The sequence below is a fragment of the Panulirus ornatus genome, chromosome 46, assembly GCF_036320965.1.
Source record: "Panulirus ornatus isolate Po-2019 chromosome 46, ASM3632096v1, whole genome shotgun sequence".
NCBI classification, from domain to species: Eukaryota; Metazoa; Arthropoda; class Malacostraca; order Decapoda; family Palinuridae; genus Panulirus; species Panulirus ornatus.
Genome location: NC_092269.1, coordinates 19,227,139 through 19,244,063, shown reverse-complemented (window position 1 = coordinate 19,244,063; position 16,925 = coordinate 19,227,139).

Genomic DNA, 16,925 nt, shown 5'->3' with positions numbered 1-16,925 from the left:
CCCTTTAAATTAAAAACAAATCCAAAAACGCCTCGGCCTCTCCCCTACTTACAAACTTATACTTATGTAAAATCCTCTTTTTAAAATCCCCGGCCCCTTTTAGAAACAAAACTGCCACTCTTCACCATTTCCATATACAACACTGAACACCCAATGTACACCAATCATTCCCTCAACTGCCACATTACTCACCTTTGCATTCAAATCACTCATCACTATAATCCGGTCTCGTGCATCAAAACTGCTAACACACTCACTTGCCTTTGATGATCTTTCTTCTCATGCCCAAGTGCATAGGCACCATTTATCACCTATATCTCTCCATCCACTTTCAGGTTTACCCATATAAATCTAGACTATACTTTCTTACACTCTATCACATACTCCCACAACTCCTGATTCAGGAGCAGTCCTACTCCTTCCCTTGTTCTTGTCCTCTCACCAGCACTTGATTTTACTCCCAAAACAATCCCAAACCACCCTACCCCTTTACCATTGAGCTTCGTTTCACTCAGAGCCAAAAATCAGGTTCTTTTCGTCAAACATACTACCATATAGAAACCCAATCTGAGCCTTCGAGGAGGACGTATATAATGGAGAGGTAATAATAAGTAGTGGTGATGTGAGAAGGAGATGGAGTGAATGATTGAAAGGTTGTTGAATGTGTTAGATGATAGGGTGGCAGATATAGGGTGTTTTGGTTGAGGTGGTGTGCGAAGGGTGAGGGTCAGGGATAATGCTTTGGTAAATAGAGAAAAGGTAGTGAAAGCTTTGGGGACGAAAGCCGAAAAGGCGGAGGGTTTGAATATATATATAGGAGGTGAATGCAAGAGTATTGGAGAGAGGGGAAAGTATGCAGTCAGTTGTGGATGAGAGAGCTTGGGAAGTGAGTCAGTTGTTGTTCACTGATGATACAGCGCTGGTGGCTGATTCGAGTGAGAAAGTGCAGAAGCTAGTGACTGAGTTTGGTAAAGTGTGTGGAAGAAGAAAGCTGAGGGTAAATGTGAATAAGAGCAAAGTTATTAAATACAGTAGGGCTGATGGACAAGTCAATTGGGAGGTAAGTTTGAATGGAGAAAAACTGGAGGAAGTGAAGTATTTTAGATATGTAGGAGTGGATTTAGCAGCAGATGGAACCAAGGAAGCGAAAGTGAATCATAGGTTTCTGAAAACCTCTACAAATCTCCACCGTCACCTCCACAAGATAATGATCAGACATCCCTCCAGTTGCACCTCTCAGCACATTAACATCCAAAAGTCTCTTTCGCGCGCCTATCAATTAACACGTAATCCAATAACGCTCGCTAGCCATCTCTCCTACTTACATACGAATATTTATGTATATCTTTCCATGTACATATCTCTATACATATCCCTGGGGATAGGGGACAAAGAATACTTCCCACGCATTCCTCACATGTCGTAGAAGGCGACTAATGGGGACGGGAGCGGTGGGCTAGAAACCCTCTCCTCCTTGTATTTAGCTTTCTATAAAGGGAAACAGAAGAAGGAGTCACGCGGGGAGTGTTCATCGTCCTCGAAGGTTCAGGTTGGGGTGTCTCAATGTGTGTGGATTTAACCAAGATGAGAAAAAAGGAGAGATAGGTAGCATGTTTGAGGAAAGGAACCTGGATGTTTTGGCTCTGAGAAAAGCGAAGCTCAAGGGTAAACGGGAAGAGCGGTTTGGGATGTCTTGGGAGTAAAGTCAGGGGTTAGTGAGAGGACAAGAGTAAGGGAAGGAGTAGCACTACTCCTGAAACAGGAGTGGTGGGAGTATGTGATAGAGTGTAAGAAAGTAAACTCTATATTGATATGGGTAAAAGTGAAAGTCGATGGAGAGAGATAAGTGATTATTGGTGCATATGCACCTGGGCATGAGAAGAAAGATCATGAGAGGCAAGTGTTTTGGGAACAGCTGAATGAGTGTGTTACTGGCTTTGATGCACGATACCGGGTTATAGTGATGGGTGCTTTGAATGCAAAGGTGAGTAATGTGGCAATTGAGGGAATAATTGGTATACATTGGGTGTTCAGTGCTGTAAATTGAAATTGTGAAGAGCTTGTAGATTTATGTGCTGAAAAAGGACTGGTGATTGTTAATACCTGGTTTACAAAGAGTGACATACATAAGTATACTTAAGTAAGTAGGAGAGATGGCCAGAGAGCGTTATTGGATTATGTGTTAATTGATAGGCGCGCGAAAGAGAGACTTTTGGATGTTAATGTGCTGAGAGGTGCAACAGGAGGGATGTCTGATCATTATCTTGTGCAGGCGAAGGTGAAGATTTGCAGGGGTTTTCAGAAAAGAAGAGAGAATGTTGGGGTGAAGAGAGTGGTGAGAGTAGGTGAGCTTGGGAAGGAGACTTGTCTGAGGAAGTACCAGGAGAGACTGAGTACAGAATGGAAAAAGGTGAGAACAAAGGATGTAAGGGGAGTGGGAGAGGAATGGGATGTATTTAGGGAATCAGTGATGGCTTGCGCAAAAGATGCTTGTGGCATGAGAAGCGTGAGAGGTGGGCAGATTAGAAAGGGTAGTGAGTGGTGGGATGAAGAGGTAAGATTATTAGTGAAAGAGAAAAGACAGGAATTTAGACGATTTTTGCAGGGAAATAATGCAAATGAGTGGGAGATGTATAAAAGAAAGGAGGTCAAGAGAAAGGTGCAAGAGGTGAAAAAGAGGGCAAATGAGAGTTGGAGCGAGAGAGTATCATTAGATATCAGGGAAAATAAAAAGATGTTTAGGAAGGAGGTAAATAAAGTCCGTAAGACAAGGGAACAAATGGGAACTTCAGTAAACGAGGCAAATATGGAGGTGATAACAAGTAGTGGTGATGTGAGAAGGAGATGGAGTGAGTATTTTGAAGGTTTCTTGAATGTATTTGATGATAGAGTGGCAGATATAGGGTGTTTTGGTCGAGGTGGTGTGCAAAGTGATAGGTTTAGGGAAAATGATTTGGTAAACAGAGAAGAGGTAGTAAAAGCTTTGCGGAAGATGAAAGCGGGCAATGCAGCGGGTTTGGATGGTATTACGGTGGAATTAATTAAAAAAGGGGGTGCCTGTATTGTTGACTGGTTGGTAAGGTTATTTAATGTATGTATGATTCAAGGTGAGGTGCCTGAGGATTGGCGGAATGCTTGCATAGTGCCATTGTACTTTAAAGGCAAAGGAGATAAAGGTGAGTGCTCAAATTACAGAGGTATTAGTTTGTTGAGTATTTCTGGGAAATCATATGGGAGGGTATTGATTGAGAGGGTGAAGGCATGTACAGAGCACCAGACTGGGAAAGAGCAGTGTGGTTTCAGAAGTGGCAGAGGATGTGTGGATCAGGTGTTTGCTTTGAAGGATGTATGTGAGAAATACTTAGAAAAGCAGATGGATTTGTATGTAGCATTTATGGATCTGGAGAAGGAATATGATAGAGTTGATAGAGATGCTCCGTGGAAGGTATTAAGAATATATGGTGTGGGAGGCAAGTTGTTAGAAGCAGTGAAAAGTTTTCATCGAGGATGTAAGGCGTATGCACGTGTAGGAAGAGAGGAAAGTGATTGGTTCTCAGTGAATGTAGGTTTGCGGTAGGGGTGTTTGATGTTTCCATGGTTGTTTTATTTGTTTATGGATGGGGTTGTTAGGGAGGTGAATGCAAGAGTTTTGGCCAGAGGGCCAAGTATGCACTTTGTTGTGGATGAAAGAGCTTGGGAAGTGAGTCAGTTGTTGTTCGCTGATGATACAGCGCTGGTGGCTGATTCATGAGAGAAACTGCAGAAGCTGGTGACTGAGTTTGGTAAAGTGTGTGAAAGAAGAAAGTTGTGAGTAAATGTGAATAAGAGCAAGGTTATTAGGTACAGTAGGGTTGAGGGTCAAGTCAATTGGGAGGTAAGTTTGAATGGAGAAAAACTGGAGGAAGTGAAGTGTTTTAGATATCTGGGAGTGGATTTGGTAGCTGATGGAACCATGGAAGAGGAAGCGAATTATAAGGTGGGGGAGGGGGCGAAAATTCTGGGAGCGTTGAAGAATGTGTGGAAGTCGAAAGTATCATCTCGGAAAGCAAAAATGTGTTTGTTTGAAGGAATAGTGGCTCCAACAATGTTATATGGTTGTGCGCAGGAGTGTGGATGTGCTGGACGTGAGATGTTTGAGGACAATATGTGGTGTGAGGCGGTTAGATCGAGTAAGTACTAATAAAGTAAGAGAGTGTGATTGAGAGAGCAGAAGAGGGTGTTTTGAAATAGTTTTGTCACGTGGAGAGAATGAGTGAGGAAAGATTGACCAAGAGGATATTTGTGTCAGAGGTGGAGGAAACGAGAAGTGGGAGACCAAATTGGAGGTGGAAAGATTTAGTGAAACAGATTTTGAGTGATCGCGGCCTGATCTGCCAGAAGGGTGAAAGGCGTGCAAGGAATAGAGTGAATTGGAACGATGTGGTATACCGGGGTCGACGTGCTGTCAATGGATTGAACCAGGGCATATGAAGCGTCTGGGTTAAACCATGGAAAGTTCTTTGGGGCCTGGATGTGGAAAGGGAGCTGTGGTTTCGGTGCATTATTACATGACAGGTAGAGACTGAGTGTGAACGATTGTGGCCTGTGTTGTCTTTTCCTAGCGCTATCTCGCACACTTGAGGGGGACGGGGTTGTTATTTCATGGGTGGCGGCGTGGCGATGGGAATGAATAAAGGCAGACAGTATGAATTATGTCCAGGTTTATATATGCATATGTCTGTTTGTGTGTGTATATGTATACGTTGAGGTTTATAGGTATGCATATTTGCGTGTGTGGATGTGTATGTATATACATGTATATGTGGTACTTCCTCACACAAGTCTCCTTCCCAAGCTCACTTACTCTCACCACTCTCTTCATCCCAAAATTCTGTCTTCTTTTATGAAAACCCCTATAAATCTTCACCTTCGCCTGCACAAGATAATGATCAGACATCCCTCCATTTGCACCTCTCAGCACATTAACATCCAAAAGTCTCTCTTTCGCGCGCCTATCAATTAAAACGTAATCCAATAACGCTCAGTGGCCATCTCTCCTACTTACATACGTATACTTATGTATATCTCGATTTTTAAACCAGGAATTCCCAATCACCAGTCCTTTTTCAGCACATAAATCTACAAGCTCTTCACCGTTTCCATTTACAACACTGAACACCCCATGTATACCAACTATTCCCTCAACTGCCACATTAGTCACCTTTGCATTCAAATTTCCCATCACTATAACCCGGTCTCGTGCATCAAAACCACTAACGCACTGATTCAGCTGCTCCTAAAACACTTGCCTTTTATGATCAGGTGCATATGCACCAATAATCACCCATCTCTCTCCATCAACTTTCAGTTTTACCCATATCAATCTAGAGTTTACTTTCTTACACTCTATCACATACTCCTACAACTCCTGTTTCAGGAGTAGTGCTACTCCTTCCCTTGCTCTTGTTCTCTCACTAACCCCTGACTTTAGTTCCAAGACATTCCCAAACCACTTTTCCCCTTTACCCTTGAGCTTCTTTTCACTCAGAGCCAAAACATCCAGGTTCCTTTCCTCAAACATACTATCTATCTCTCCTTTTTTCTCATCTTGGTTACATCCACACACATTTAGACACCCCAGTCTGAGCCTTCGAGGAAGATGAGCACTCCCCGCGTGACTCCTTCTTCTGCTTCTCCTTTTAGAAAGTTGAAATATATATATTTATTATTTATATCCTTACCTCCTCGATACGAACTTTTCGCATCTTCTAGCAACTTGTCTCCCACAGCATATATATTCTTGATACCTTCCACATAGCATCTTTATAAACACTATCATATGCTTTTTCCAGATCTATAAATGGTTCATACAAACCCATTTGCTTTTCTAGGTATTTGTCACATATATTCTTCAAAGGAAACACCTGATCCATACATCCTCTACCACTTCTGAAACCACACTGCTCTCTCCCAGTCTGGTGCTCTGTACATGCCTTCACCCTCTCGATCAATACCCTCCCATATAATTTTCTCAGAATACTCAACAAACTTATATATCTGTAATTTGAGCACTCACTTTTATCCCTTTTGCCTTTTTACAATTGCACTATGCATGTATTCCGCCAATCCTCAGGCACCTCATCATGAGACACATATACGTTACATAACTTTACTAACCAGTCAACAATAGAGTCACCCCCTTTTTTGATAAATTCTACTGCAATACCATCCAAACCCGCTGCCTTGCCGGCTTCGATCTTCTGCAAAGCTTTTACTATCTCTTCTCTGTTTACCAAATCATTTTCCATAACCCTCTCACTTTGCACACCACCTCGACCAAAACACCCTATATCTGCCACTCTATCATCAAACACATTCAAGAAACCTTCAAAATACTCACTCCATCTCCTTCTCACATCACCACTACTTGTTATCACCTCCCCATTAGCCCCCTTCACTAAAGTTCCCATTTGTTCCCTTGTCTTATACACTTTATTTGCCTCCTTCCAAAACATCTTTTTATTCACCCCAACTCTCATTTGCCCTCTTTTTCACCTCTTGCACCTTTCGCTTGAGCTCCTGTCTCTTTCTTTTATACATCTTCTACTCATTTACATTATTTCCCTGCAAAAATCGTCCAAGTGCCTCTTTCTTCTCTTTCACTAATAATCTTACTTCTTAATCCCACCACTCACTAACCTTTCTATTCTGCCTACCTCCCAAGCCTCTCATGTCACAAGTATCTTTTGCAGAAGCCATTACTGCTTCCCTGAATACATCGCATTCCTCCCCCACTCCCCTTACCTCCTTTGTTTTCAACTTTTTCCATTCTGTACTCAGTCTCTCCTGGTACTTCCTCACACAAGTCTCCTTCCCAAGCTCACTTACTCACATCACTCTTTTCACCCCAACATTCTCTCTACTGAAAACCTCTACAAATCTTCACCGCGTCCAGAAGATAATGATCAGACATCTCTCCAGTTGCACTTCTCAGCACATTAACATCCAGAAGTCTCTCTTTCGCGTGCATAACAATTACCACGTAATTCAATAACATTCTCTGGCCATCTCTCCAACTTACTTACGTATACTTATGTATATCTCGCTTTTTGAACCAGGTATTCCCAATCACCAGTCCTTTTTTAGCACATAAATCTACAAGCTCTTCACCATTTCCATTTACAACACTGAACACCCCATGTACACCAATTATTCCCTCAACTGCCACGTTACTCACCTTTGCATTCAAATCACTCATCACTATAACCCGGTCTCGTGCATCAAAAGAACTAACACACTCACTCAGGTGTTCTCAAAACACTTGCCTCTTCATGATCTTTCTTCTCATGCCCAGGTGCATATGCACCTCCATCCAATTTGAGTTTTACCCAAAGCAATCTAGAGTTTACTTTCTTACACTCTATCACATACTCCCACCACTCCTGTTTCAGGAGTAGTGCTAGATTTTTGTGCATGATCAAGATATTCCTATGAGTCCCCGGGGAAAATGAAACACGTTGAGTTCCCAGGTGCACTTTCGTGTAGTAATTATATCATCAGGGGAAACACAAAAGAGAAAAATAATTCAGGTGATATACATCGAAGAGACGAAGCTAGGACGCCATTTGGTAAACATGTGATTGTCCAAAACATACAACGAACGTTAATAAACTTATCATTTTACAAATTTTATCAACAATAAAGTTATGTAATTTGTATAGACCATCACTAATATTAAGATTATAATTCTTTGTGTATTCAATAATACAAGATTCAATGATATTTTTCTTGGTAATAGAGTTAGAGTTGATAACTGAGATGGCATTATTCCAGTTGATACAATGATCATATTTTTTAACGTGATTAAACTTATATCCAATAGAATATATCTTCTCAAACTCATCACCAATAAACTCTGGACTGCAAATACTTAATGCCCTAAGGAACATAGATTGAAATGATATTTTAACTCTGTCATGTTGAGATGAATAATAATGGATATATGAGCATACATTGGTGCGTTTTCTGTATATGCTAAACTTAGATTTGTTTCCTTGCCTATGAATTATGCAATCTAAAAATGGTAACATACCATTATTTTCATTTTCTACAGAAAATTTGGTGGAAGGTACTAAATTGTTAAGTAAGGGGAGAAACATTTGTAAATTTTCATTTGTTGGCCAAATACAAAGAACATTGTCTACATACCTAAACCAAATGGTATCAGAAGGTAAGATATCCTTTAGGAATTTTGTTTCAAAAAATTCCATATAAAGGTTACTTAGTCCAGGTGAAAGAGGGTTACCCATTGCGATACCAAATTTTTGAGTATAGCAATCTCCATTGAATTGAATTACACAGTCTTTTATACACAATTTTATCAGTTCAATGAAAACAGACTTTGAAACAGGTAAATGAATATCATCCAACACATCAAATAAATATTCTAAAAGGCTATCAACTGGAACTTTAGTGAAAAGTGAGGAAACATCAAAGTTAATTAGTTTGAAATGAAAATTAACTTTGATATTGTTAAGCTTGTTGACGAAATCTACATTGTTCATGATATTAGAAGTTGATGCCTTACCCTTTAAAGGGCTTAATAAAGAAACTAACCATTTTGACAGTTTATATGTGTTGGAGCCTCCTGAAATCACTATAGGTCTTGCTGGAAAATTCTGTTTATGTGTTTTGATAAGTCCATACATATATGGCAATGAAGGGGACAAAGATGACAAACTTTTGATAAGAGAACTATTACCCTTGAACAACTTCATTTCTTTATTGAAATGAGAATTAACTGCTTCTAAGGGATTTATACTAAGTTTACTTCCCCTGTTGCTTAAATCCTTTAATGTAAATGTTGCCTTTAGCAACATTAATACAAAAAGAATATTTCAATCAGGAATTCACCAGAAAATTCTCTTGGATGCATCTATAAAGTGCCTTCTGGAAATTGTGATGAATTTTATGTTTGTCAGACTGGTAAGGATCTTTCTGTTAGACTTAAGCAACATGAATATAGTATAAGAACGGGACAAGAATCAAATGCCTTGTTTGATCACATTAAAAACTATGATCATTGATTGACTGGAGTAATGCCATCTCAGTTATTAACTCTAACTCTATTACCAAGAGAAACATCATTGAACTTCTATCATTAAATACACAAAGAATTATAATCTTAATATTAGTGATGGTCTATTGAAATTAGGTAACTTTATTGTTGAGAAAATTTGTAAAATTATAAGTTTATGAACGCTCGTTGTATGTCTTGGACAATCACATTTTTACCAAATGGCGTCGTAGCTTCGTCTCTTCGATGTATATCAACTGATTTATGTTTCTCTCTTGTGTCTCCCCTAAAGATGTAATCATTACACGAAAGTGCACTTGGGAACTTATCGTGTTTCATTTTCCCCGTGGACTCATAGGAATATGTTTATCACGCGCAAAATTGTGATCCTTTCCAACATGGATTCCACACGGCTCTGCTATTACTTCTCTACAAGCTGTCCTGGACCTTCTCCTTTCGTTACTGCTTTCTCCAAATCGCTAATCAAGAACCACCAACTGAAGTTACGATTTGCATTCCTTAGGAAATGACTTGATGAACAAGTGATGCGAAGATCTGTCCAGAGTGTAAAGAAATGTGGCCTTTGTTGTCTTTTCCTAGCGCTACTTCGCGCTGATGCAAGGGCAATGGGGTTGTCATTTCATGTTTGGCGGGGGGCGACGGGAATGAATAAGGGCAGACAGTATGAATTATGTACATGTGTATATATGTTTATGTCTGAAAGTGTGTATATATGTATAAGTTGAGATGTATAGGTATGTATATGTGCTTGTGTGGACGAGTATATGTGGGTGGGATGGGCTGAAAAAGGACTGGTGATTGGGAATAACTGGTTTAAAAAGCGAGATATACATAAATATACGTATGTAAGTAGGAGATATGGCCAGAGAGCGTTATTGGATTACGTGTTAATTCATAGACGCACGAAAGAGAGACTTTTGGATGTTAATGTGCTGAGAGGTGCAACTGGAGGGATGTCTGATCATTATCTTGTGGAAGCAAAGGTGAAGATTTGTGAGGGTTTTTAGAAAAGAAGAGAGAATGTTGGGGTGAAGAGAGTGGTGAGAGTAAGTGAGCTTGGGAAGGAGACTTGTATGAGAAAGTACCAGGAGAGACTGAGTACAGATTGGAAAAAGGTGAGAACAAAGGAGGTAAGGGGAGTGGGGGAGGAATGGGATGTATTTAGTGAAGCAGTGATGGCTTGCGCAAAAGATGCTTGTGGCATGAGAAGCGTGGGAGGTGGGTTGATTAGAAAAGGTAGTGAGTGGTGGGATGAAGAAGTAAGATTATTAGTGAAAGAGAAGAGAGAGGCATTTGAACGATTTTTGCAAGGAAAAAATGCAAATAAGTGGGAGAGGTATAAAAGAAAGAGGCAGGAGGTCAAGAGAAAGGTGCAAGAGGTGAAAAAGAGGGCAAATGAGAGTTGGGGTGAGAGAGTATCATTAAATTTCAGGGAGAATAAAAAGATGTTTTGGAAGGAGGTAAATAAAGTACGTAAGACAAGGGAGCAAATGGGAACTTCAGTGAAGGGGGCAAATGGGGAGGTGATAACAACTAGTGGTATATATATATATATATTCCTTGCCCGCCTTACACCCTCCTGCATGTTCAGGCCCCGATCACTCAAAAGCTTTTTCACTCCAATTTTCCAACTCCAATTTGGTCTCCCACTTCTCCTCGTTCCCTCCACCTCCGACACTTATATCCTCTTGGTCAATCATTCCTCACTCATTCTCTCCATGTGCCCAAACCATTTCAAAACACCCTCTTTTGCTCTCTCAACCACGCTCTTTTTATTTCCACACATCTCTCTTACCCTTACATACTCGATCAAACCACCTCACACCACACATTGTCCTCACACATCTCATTTCCAGCACATCCACCCTCCTGCGCACAGCTCTATCCATAGCCCACGCCTCGCAACCATACAACATTGTTGGAACCACTATTCCTTCAAACATACCCATTTTTGCTTTCCGAGATAAGGTTCTCGACTTCCACACATTCTTCAAGGCTCCCAGGATTTTCGCCCCCTCCCCCAACCTATGATCCACTCCCGCTTCCATGGTTCCATCCGCTGCCAGATCCACTCCCAGATATCTAAAACACTTTACTTCCTCCAGTTTTTCTCCATTCAACTTACCTCCCAATTGACTTGACCCTCAACCCTACTGTACCTAATTACCTTGCTCTTATTCACATTTACTCTTAACTTTCTTCTTTCACACACTTTACCAAACTCAGTCACCAGCTTCTGCAGTTTCTCACATGAATCAGACACCAGCGCTGTATCATCAGCGAACAACAACTGACTCACTTCCCAAGCTCTCTCATCCACAACAGACTTCATACTTGCCCCTCTTTCCAAAACTCTTGCATTCACCTCCCTAACAACCCCATTGATCGAGGTGGTGTGCAAAGTGAGAGGGTTAGGAAGAATGATTTGGTAAACAGAAAAGAGGTAGTAAAATCTTTGCGGAAGATGAAAGCCGGCAAGGCAGCAGGTTTGGATGGTATTGCAGTGGAATTTATTAAAAAAGGGGGTGACTGTATTATTAACTGGTTGGTAAGGTTATTTAATGTATGTATGACTCATGGTGAGGTGCCTGAGGATTGGCGGAATGCTTGCATAGTGCCATTGTACAAAGGCAAAGGGGATAAGAGTGAGTGCTGAAATTACAGAGGTATATGTTTGTTGAGTATTCCTGGTAAATTATATGGGAGGGTATTGATTGAGAGGGTGAAGGCATGTACAGAGCATCACATTGGGGAAGAGCAGTGTGGTTTCAGAAGTGGTAGAGGATGTGTGGATCAGGTGTTTGCTTTGAAGAATGTATGTGAGAAATACTTAGAAAAGCAAATGGATTTGTATGTAGCATTTATGGATCTGGAGAAGGCATATGATAGAGTTGATAGAGATGCTCAGTGGAAGATATTAAGAATATATGGTGTGGGAGGCAAGTTGTTAGAAGCAGTGAAAAGTTTTTATCTAGGATGTAAGGCATGTGTACGTGTAGGAAGAGAGGAAAGTGATTGGTTCTCAGTGAAGGTAGGTTTGCGGCAGGGGTGTGTGATGTCTCCATGGTTGTTTAATTTGTTTATGGATGGGGTTGTTATGGAGGTGAATGCAAGAGTTTTGGAAAGAGGGGCAAGTATGAAGTCTGTTGTGGATGAGAGAGCTTGGGAAGTGAGTCAGTTGTTGTTCGCTGATGATACAGCGCTGGTGTCTGATTCATGTGAGAAACTGCAGAAGCTGGTGACTGAGTTTGGTAAAGTGTGTGAAAGAAGAAAGTTAAGAGTAAATGTGAATAAGAGCAAGGTTATTAGGTACAGTAGGGTTGAGGGTCAAGTCAATTGGGAGGTGAGTTTGAATGGAGAAAAACTGGAGGAAGTGAAGTGTTTTAGATATCTGGGAGTGGATCTGGCAGCGGATGGAACCATGGAAGCGGAAGTGGATCATAGGGTGGGGGAGGGGGCGAAAATTCTGGGAGCCTTGAAGAATGTGTGGAAGTCGAGAACATTATCTCGGAAAGCAAAAACGGGTATGTTTGAAGGAATAGTGGTTCCAACAATGTTGTATGGTTGCGAGGCGTGGGCTATGAATAGAGTTGTGCGCAGGAGGATGGATGTGCTGGAAATGAGATGTTTGAGGACAATGTGTGGTGTGAGGTGGTTTGATCGAGTAAGTAACGTAAGGGTAAGAGAGATGTGTGGAAATAAAAAGGGCGTGGTTGAGAGAGCAGAAGAGGGTGTTTTGAAGTGGTTTGGGCACATGGAGAGAATGAGTGAGGAAAGATTGACCAAGAGGATATATGTGTCGGAGGTGGAGGGAACGAGGAGAAGAGGGAGACCAAATTGGAGGTGGAAAGATGGAGTGAAAAAGATTTTGTGTGATCGGGGCCTGAACATGCAGGAGGGTGAAAGGAGGGCAAGGAATAGAGTGAATTGGAGCGATGTGGTATACCGGGGTTGACGTGTTGTCAGTGGATTGAATCAAGGCATGTGAAGCGTCTGGGGTAAACCATGGAAAGCTGTGTAAGTATGTCTATTTGCGTGTGTGGACGTATGTATATACATGTGTATGGGGGTGAGTTGGGCCATTTTCTCTCGTCTGTTTCCTTGCGCTACCTCGCAAACGCGGGAGACAGCGACAAAGCAAAAAAAAAAAAAAAATATATATATATATATATATATATATATATATATATATATATATATATATATATATATATATATATATATATATATGGAAGTAAGGGGAGTGGGGGAGGAATGGGATGTATTTAGGGAATCAGTGATGGATTGCGCAAAAGATGCTTGTGGCATGAGAAGAGTGGGAGGTGGGCTGTTTAGAAAGGGTAGTGAGTGGTGGGATGAAGAAGTAAGAGTATTAGTGAAAGAGAAGAGAGAGGCATTTGGACGATTTTTGCAGGGAAAAAAAAATGCAATTGAGTGGGAGAAGTATAAAAGAAAGAGACAGGAGGTCAAGAGAAAGGTGCAAGAGGTGAAAAAAAGGGCAAATGAGAGTTGGGGTGAGAGACTATCAGTAAATTTTAGGGAGAATAAAAAGATGTTCTGGAAGGAGGTAAATAGGGTGCGTAAGACAAGGGAGCAAATGGGAACTTCAGTGAAGGGCGCAAATGGGGAGGTGATAACAAGTAGCGGTGATGTGAGAAGGAGATGGAATGAGTATTTTGAAGGTTTGTTGAATGTGTCTGATGACAGAGTGGCAGATATAGGGTGTTTTGGTCGAGGTGGTGTGCAAAGTGAGAGGGTTAGGGAAAATGATTTGGTAAACAGAGAAGAGGTAGTAAAAGCTTTGCGGAAGATGAAAGCCGGCAAGGCAGCAGGTTTGGATGGTATTGCAGTGGAATTTATTAAAAAAGGGGGTGACTGTATTGTTGACTGGTTGGTAAGGTTATTTAATGTATGTATGACTCATGGTGAGGTGCCTGAGGATTGGCGGAATGCGTGCATAGTGCCATTGTACAAAGGCAAAGGGGATAAGAGTGAGTGCTCAAATTACAGAGGTATAAGTTTGTTGAGTATTCCTGGTAAATTATATGGGAGGGTATTGATCGAGAGGGTGAAGGCATGTACAGAGCATCAGATTGGGGAAGAGCAGTGCGGTTTCAGAAGTGGTAGAGGATGTGTGGATCAGGTGTTTGCTTTGAAGAATGTATGTGAGAAATACTTAGAAAAGCAAATGCATTTGTATGTAGCATTTATGGATCTGGAGAAGGCATATGATAGAGTTGATAGAGATGCTCTGTGGAAGGTATTAAGAATATATGGTGTGGGAGGCAAGTTGTTAGAAGCAGTGAAAAGTTTTTATCGAGGATGTAAGGCATGTGTACGTGTAGGAAGAGAGGAAAGTGATTGGTTCTCAGTGAATGTAGGTTTGCGGCAGGGGTGTGTGATGTCTCCATGGTTGTTTAATTTGTTTATGGATGGGGTTGTAAGGGAGGTAAATGCAAGAGTCCTGGAAAGAGGGGCAAGTATGAAGTCTGTTGGGGATGAGAGAGCTTGGGAAGTGAGTCAGTTGTTGTTCGCTGATGATACAGCGCTGGTGGCTGATTCATGTGAGAAACTGCAGAAGCTGGTGACTGAGTTTGGTAAAGTGTGTGGAAGAAGAAAGTTGAGAGTAAATGTGAATAAGAGCAAGGTTATTAGGTACAGTAGGGGTGAGGGTCAAGTCAATTGGGAGGTGAGTTTGAATGGAGAAAAACTGGAGGAAGTAAAGTGTTTTAGATATCTGGGAGTGGATCTGTCAGCGGATGGAACCATGGAAGCGGAAGTGGATCATAGGGTGGGGGAGGGGGCGAAAATTTTGGGAGCCTTGAAAAATGTGTGGAAGTCGAGAACATTATCTCGGAAAGCGAAAATGGGTATGTTTGAGGGAATAGTGGTTCCAACAATGTTGTATGGTTGCGAGGCGTGGGCTATGGATAGAGATGTGCGCAGGAGGATGGATGTGCTGGAAATGAGATGTTTGAGGACAGTGTGTGGTGTGAGGTGGTTTGATCGAGTAAGTAACGTAAGGGTAAGAGAGATGTGTGGAAATAAAAAGAGCGTGGTTGAGAGAGCAGAAGAGGGTGTTTTGAAATGGTTTGGGCACATGGAGAGAATGAGTGAGGAGAGATTGACCAAGAGGATATATGTGTCGGAGGTGGAGGGAACGAGGAGAAGAGGGAGACCAAATTGGAGGTGGAAAGATGGAGTGAAAAAGATTTTGTGTGATCGGGGCCTGAACATGCAGGAGGGTGAAAGGAGGGCAAGGAATAGAGTGAATTGGAGTTATGTGGTATACAGGGGTTGACGTGCTGTCAGTGGATTGAATCAAGGCATGTGAAGCGTCTGGGGTAAACCATGGAAAGCTGTGTAGGTATGTATATTTGCGTGTGTGGACGTGTGTATGTACATGTGTATGTAGGGGGGGGGGGGTTGGGCCATTTCTTTCGTCTGTTTCCTTGCGCTACCTCGCAAACGCGGGAGACAGCGACAAAGTATAAAAAAAAAAAAAAAAAAAAAAAAAAAAAAAAAAAAAAAATATATATATATATATATATATATATTTATATATAGATATATATATATATATATATATATATATATATATATATATATATATATATATATATATATATATATATATATATATATATATATATATATATATTTATATATATATATATATATATATATATATATATATATATATATATATATATATATATATATATATATATATATATATATATATATATATATATATATATATTTATATATATATATATTTTTTTTTTTTTTTTCATACGACTCGCCATATCCCGCGTTTGCGAGGTAGCGTTAAGAACAGAGGACTGGGCCTTAGAGGGAAAATCATCACCTGGCTCCCTTCTCCGTTCCTTCTTTTGGAAAATTAGAAAAAAAAAAAACGAGAGGGGAGGATTTCCAGCCACCCGCTCCCTCCACTTTTAGTCACCTTCTACGACACGCAGGGAATACATGGGAAGTATTCTTTCTCCCCTATCCCCAGGGATATATATATATACATATATATATATATATATATATATATATATATATATATATATATATATATATATATATATATATATATATATATGAATATATATATATATATATATATATATATATATATATATATATATATATATATATATATATATATATATATATATATATTTTTTTTTTTTTTTTTTTTTTTTTTTTTTTTTTATACTTTGTCGCTGTCTCCCGCGTTTGCGAGGTAGCGCAAGGAAACAGACGAAAGAAATGGCCCAACCCCCCCCATACACATGTACATACACACGTCCACACACGCAAATATACATACCTACACAGCTTTCCATGGTTTACCCCAGACGCTTCACATGCCTTGATTCAATCCACTGACAGCACGTCAACCCCTGTATACCACATCGCTCCAATTCACTCTATTCCTTGCCCTCCTTTCAGCCTCCTGCATGTTCAGGCCCCGATCACACAAAATCTTTTTCACTCCATCTTTCCACCTCCAATTTGGTCTCCCTCTTCTCCTCGTTCCCTCCACCTCCGACACATATATCCTCTTGGTCAATCTTTCCTCACTCATTCTTTCCATGTGCCCAAACCATTTCAAAACACCCTCTTCTGCTCTCTCAACCACGCTCTTTTTATTTCCACACATCTCTCTTACCCTTACGTTACTTACTCGATCAAAGCACCTCACACCACACATTGTCCTCAAACATCTCATTTCCAGCATATCCATCCTCCTGCGCATAACTCTATCCATAGCCCACGCCTCGCAACCATACAACATTGTTGGAACCACCATTCCCTCAAACATACCCATTTTTGC